The 5,711-nt window shown below is 50.9% G+C and overlaps 1 pseudogene; it reads left to right on the top strand.

Annotated features, from left to right (window-relative positions):
* The first annotated feature begins 2,375 nt into the window (after nucleotides 1-2,375).
* Nucleotides 2,376-5,277, top strand: LOC136537434 (cyclic dof factor 1-like; annotated as a pseudogene).
* Nucleotides 5,278-5,711: the final 434 nt, after the last annotated feature.

Genomic DNA, 5,711 nt, shown 5'->3' on the forward strand with positions numbered 1-5,711 from the left:
AACAAAATTATCCATGTGGAGTCCTAGGGTTTAATTGGACATAATGACGGCGACCTGGCCCCTCAAGCTAGGGTTGAGAAACCATGTTACAAAGATAGCCGCGAGTTGGTTGTCAAGTGATGATAAGGCAACATGGCCACAAACACACTGCCATGTTAAGAAACAAAAGCAATACATGAGAACGGAAAGAAAGTCCGTTACCATACTATGTATATAGAGTTCCACGGGTGACTCCAAATTAAAAGCTCGTACCATGCATGGATCAGTTTGTATCAACACACAAGGTGTGGTACGTGGGTTTTTGTGTAGAAAAAACATAGAATTTAGGTTTGCTACATGCATGCATGGTAGCCGAACCGAACCCTTTCCATATATACCTAAATGAGTATGATCCATGAAGTAGTTTTTTTTATATTACGTAGTACAATATAGACGCTCACAACGTGCACACGCTAATACCTATGAACGTGCACATGCAAACTCTACCTCTACCTTCGAAGACTAGGCCGAGATTGACGAAGTCGGTGCCTCGCCTCGACAGAAATGTCACCTATCATTGAAAACAGAAAGTCGTTAAATTCTGGAATGCTCACTCCCACGAGGAGTTAAACTTAGGACCTTAGATGTTACTGAGGCTCTTGTAACCACTAGGCTATAGACCTAGTCGCCGACCAACGAAGTAGATAAAAGCACAAGAGCCACACGATCAACATTAATTAATTAAGCGTTATACCACTAGGCACTAGCACATGAAATGCTTTGTGCCGCCTGCATTTTCACTGTAAAATGTGATTTACACAAGCGGGCTGAATGCCCAAATAAGTAAATGCAATTAACAAAAAAATAAAAAATAGAACCTAGTGAACCTGACCTACCGAGCTCACTGTGGATGTCGAGCTCGCCATTGCTCGGGACTCCGTCATTGAGCCTGCTCCCACCCACCTTCACCACCACGCCCTTCCTTCCTTGCCACCACCATTGCCACCCGTGGATCCCTGCCACCATGCACCAAGGGAAAGGGAGCAACCATAACCGCTGGAAGGGGACGAAGCCCATGCACCACTACCAGTTCCATATGGGTGCGGTGGCTGCTCCGTTGCCATGTTATTCACCGCTCTGTCAGCCACGCCCCCTTTGGAGAAGCGTTGGGCCGCAGCTGCACAACATGCCACCACCGGGAGCCACGCTACAACTGGAGAGGCGTGCGTGTTGGTCTGGTGGTGCTCACACACCGTCGTTCGCTGCTGGCTCCCACCCCAAGGCCAGAATCGACCGGCCCCGCCCCCTCCTCCTCCTCTGTTGTAAATGTGGGTTTCAAGTGTTTTAGATGTTTCATAGGTACGTTGCAAGTGTTTCATATGGATGTTGTAAAATTAGATCGGGATGTTGCATATGTTAAGTGTTCTAGAGGCACGTTGCAAGTGTTTCGGAGGCATGTTGCAAGCGTTTGTTTAAAATGTTTTCATCTGTTTTAGACGTACGTCGCAAGTGTTTTGATTTAGATGTTGCATATGTTTCACACATATATATCGCAATAGTATGTTCGAAATGTTTCAGCCATTTTAGTCTTATGTTGGAATAAGTGTTTTAATGTTGCAAGTTGTAAATATTTTATTTAGATGTTGCAAATATTTCACACACATGTTTCAAGTGTATGTTCTAAATGTTTTATCTGCTTTAGACATATGTTGCATCTAAGTGTTTCATATTTTAGAGGTAGAGAGTCATGGGGCATAGCACGAGCGACAAGGGATGAGGCGTAGCGAGCCGGGGCTGACGGGTGGGGCGTGCTGGGGGCCGGCAGTCGAGGTGCGCGGCGCGCCAGGGTCGTGTGGATGGGGCACGCTCGTCTAGTCGTCCTTATCCCGGCTCGTGGGTCCTGCCCTTGCGGAGAGAGGAAAGGTTCAGGGGGGGAAGGAACACGCGGGGGCGGCGGCGGGCACGGGGAGGAGGCGCGGTGTCTGAACTCGCGGAGAGAGAGGAGGCGGTAAGGAGGAAGGAGCGGCGGTCGCTACTTTTCCATGGGCATGCATGGAGAAGGCGCGGCGTCCGGACGTGTGCTTGTGTCCAGATGTCCGAGTGCTAATATCTCCCTAAGAAAAAAAACAAAAAAAATCAGCATAAGCCTTGGTCGCTACATTAAAAAAAAGAGAAAAAAGAACACAGAAAGAAAGCGGCGTACAAAAAGGGCAGAGGAGTAAGCGATCGTGGGAGGCACAGCCAGGGGAGGGCGCCAGCTGCGCGGCGACGGCGACGCGCGGGACGAAAAGGCGAAGGGCGAGCGAGGAGGAGAATCAAATAACGCACCCCAGAGGCCACAAGCCAAGCTTGTGGCTGTGCAGCTCTCGCCGTGGCCCCCACCCCTCCTTCTTCCCCCTCTTATACCCGCTCTCCCTCCCCTGCCCATGGCCAGCAGCCAGCAGCACACCATACCAAATTCCATTCGTTGGTTTCTTTGCCGGCCTCGTCGTCTCTTCCGGTTCCGGCTGCAAAGTGAACCTACCTGCGGGACCTCGACCTCGTCCGTCTGTCGCATAGCTAGCTGCTTCGCTTCGGCTTTCGCTTGCAGCAGCAAGAGGAGAGAAGAAAGCAGCAAGCCGGGAGCGTGTGTTTGTTTGGATCGAGTGAGAAGAAGATGATTGCAGAGTGCCGAGGAGGAGGAGGAGGGGACTTCCTCATCAAGCTCTTCGGGAAGACCATCCCCATGCCGGAGTCCGGCGACGCCAAGGTTGGATATATACATATAAATCATCTTGCTTGTTTTGTTATTACCTGCTGTCTTGAGTTCATTTCCAGCGGAGTCTCTGTTTCTTGGTTACTGGGGTTGGTTTACTAGCTAGGACATGGACATGGGCATGAGCCAGCGGTGAGTTGTTGATCTGTTCAACAGGGAGGGGATGATTGCTTGATTGATTAATTCCTCTCCTCGGGCTATTAATTGGACTGCGCTCGGGGTGACGGGGCTGATTAATTTGGATTTCAGTGCCATTTTTTATTGCCAAAAGATAGACGACGCTCTTCTTCTCCGAAACAGGGCTTAGGGAGTACGCAGGAGTATTGTTATTGCAGTGAGCGGTCCAACAGATGAAGGAAATCCGTGTTTTGCTTATACTACTACTAGTGAATTCTTTCTCTAGCTTGGAAGTCAATTATATGGGCCGGCCGGGAGAAAGCTAAGGCCACATATTATTCTAGTGGTTTCCAATGACTGCCTCCTTGCTTGGGCATCACATCATTTCCTTGTTAAGCTCTAAGAAAACAGCAACTTGCTTTCGCTCGCTCATGTCCGAAATACGGTGGGGGGGGATACAAAATCAAGCACCACCACTATAATTTATTTAATGTAGTGCGTGCTAATATCACAGTGTAAAATATAAGAAATTGCCCCCTAAATTTCCACCCATGGAAATCAGATGTCTAATTCAGGTGGGAAAACACAAGAACCAGCCTTGTAACCAATAAGGCATATGATGAAATTCGAATTTTACAACTGTTTTCCATGCACCAACTATTTACAGGAGCTGATCAAATGAAATTTTATGATTCTACTAGGATCTTCAGCAGAGCAGCAGCAGCAGCTGGACTGAACAGGATCAGGATGCCCATGCCCTGGAGAACGGGCACGCGCCCGCGGAGCCGGACTCCTCCGAACCGTCCCCGCAGCCGGAGGTCGTGGACGCCGAGGACCCCAAGAGCTCACCGGAGACGCATCAGAAGCCCGGCGACGCTGCCAGCCAGAGGGAGAACCTGAAGAAGCCCGACAAGGTGCTGCCGTGCCCGCGCTGCAACAGCATGGACACCAAGTTCTGCTACTTCAACAACTACAACGTCAACCAGCCGCGCCACTTCTGCAAGAACTGCCAGCGGTACTGGACCGCCGGCGGCGCCATGCGCAACGTGCCCGTGGGGGCCGGACGACGCAAGAACAAGAACGCCGTCGCCGTCGCCGCCGCCTCGCACTTCCTCCACAGGGTCCGGGCCTGCGGCGTTGGCGACACGCTCAAGACGACCAACGGCACGGTGCTCAGCTTCGGCCATGGCGGCGCGCCTCCTGCTTGCTTGGACCTCGCCGAGCAGCTCAACCACCTGGGCCCGGTCATCAGGAACGCCGGCAAACCCGGGTCCTTGCAGCGAAGGATCGACCAACAGGGACGACGACAACACCATCAACGACAGGTCTTCTGTAGACGAAGCTGCAGTACTAAACGCAGACGACGGATCAGTGCAGCACCCAGCAAGCATGAACGGCGTGTGGCCGCCGTACAGCTGCGCCCTATCTCCGGCGGCGTATTTCTCCTCGGGCATCGCGATCCCGATATACCCGGCCGCGCCGGGTTACTGGGGCTGCATGGTTCCCGGAGCTTGGAGCCTGCCATGGCCGGTGCAACAGCCCCTGTCGCAGTCGCAGGTGCCGGGCCTCTCGTCGTCGTCGCCCACCGCCACCAGTGCTCCTTCGGTCTCATCATCCGGGGCAGCTGACTCCCACACGCTGGGGCTGGGCAAGCACCCCCGGGACCGGGAGGGTGACGATGGAAGAAACGGCGGCAACGCCAAGGTGTGGGCTCCCAAGACCATCCGGATAGACGACGTGGACGAGGTGGCCAGGAGCTCGATCTGGTCCCTCATCGGAATCAAAACCGACACGAAGCAGCAGGACGCAGATGCCGCTGGTGGGCACAAGCAGCTTGGGACGGTGTTCGAGCCCAAGCGCGAGGCCACCAAGAAGCAGGCCATGATGACAAGCTCGCCGCTCCTGCACGCCAACCCCGTCGCGCTCACGCGCTCGGTGGCCTTCCAGGAGGGCTCTTGATTCTTCCATCAGCAGCAGCAGGAATTTTCTCATGCAGCCTTCTCATCTGATCATGAGCTTTGCCTGGCAGTACTGAAATTTTGTTTGGTAAATCATCAGAGGATTGTATGTAATATATATCTATAGGTATATATATATATATATATATGTTGGGTGGGAAACAGAGCTATGTGTATGTGTAGGTATGACATAGCTAATTGTGGACTTGTAATATAGGCGGCACGCAGGATGTACATAGAATTAGCTATTTGGGTTTGAGAAAGACCAGGAGATCAATAAGGTCCCTGGGTGTAGATAAATAACATTAAGAAGGGGAATATATTGCTTCAGGTATTGCACTCTTCAGCAACTAGCTTGTTGTCAAGTCCTTTCTATAACAAAGTATTCTCTTTTGGTTCATATGCATATACCAGTCCACTAGATTCAGAATATATATATTCTACTAGTGTATACCTTATATTTGTCTACTTTATTCTTGCATCAGGATAGGCAACAACGAATATGGCTAACAGTCAGTATGTCCGCTTGTTGGTTTTAGCCAAGGCTTATTAGTCAGCCAACAGTATTTTTCTATCATAACAAATCAGCACCAGCCGAGCTTATCCGCCCAGAAATAAACCCGCGAATAGGCTCACTGATTTCTTTGTTGCGTTCTCTGTATCAGTCCTTTTTTCCACGTTCCTTTTTTGCCCTTTTGGTTGGGATAATTGGACCATGAAAGTGGTGCAAAAAGTGGAGCCGGGCCGGGCATGGCCAAAACCCAAAAGGAGGGAAAGTGACATGCAACTGCTTGTGCAGTTGCCCCCACTGACCTTAAAAGCCAAAGCTGAATATTTTAGCTCTCCTTTGCAATTTGCATACCACTACCAGCTCACTCCTACAAAAAAGAAGTCCAATCAAT

Source organism: Miscanthus floridulus, chromosome 1 (assembly GCF_019320115.1).
Source record: "Miscanthus floridulus cultivar M001 chromosome 1, ASM1932011v1, whole genome shotgun sequence".
Classification (NCBI taxonomy): Eukaryota; Viridiplantae; Streptophyta; class Magnoliopsida; order Poales; family Poaceae; genus Miscanthus; species Miscanthus floridulus.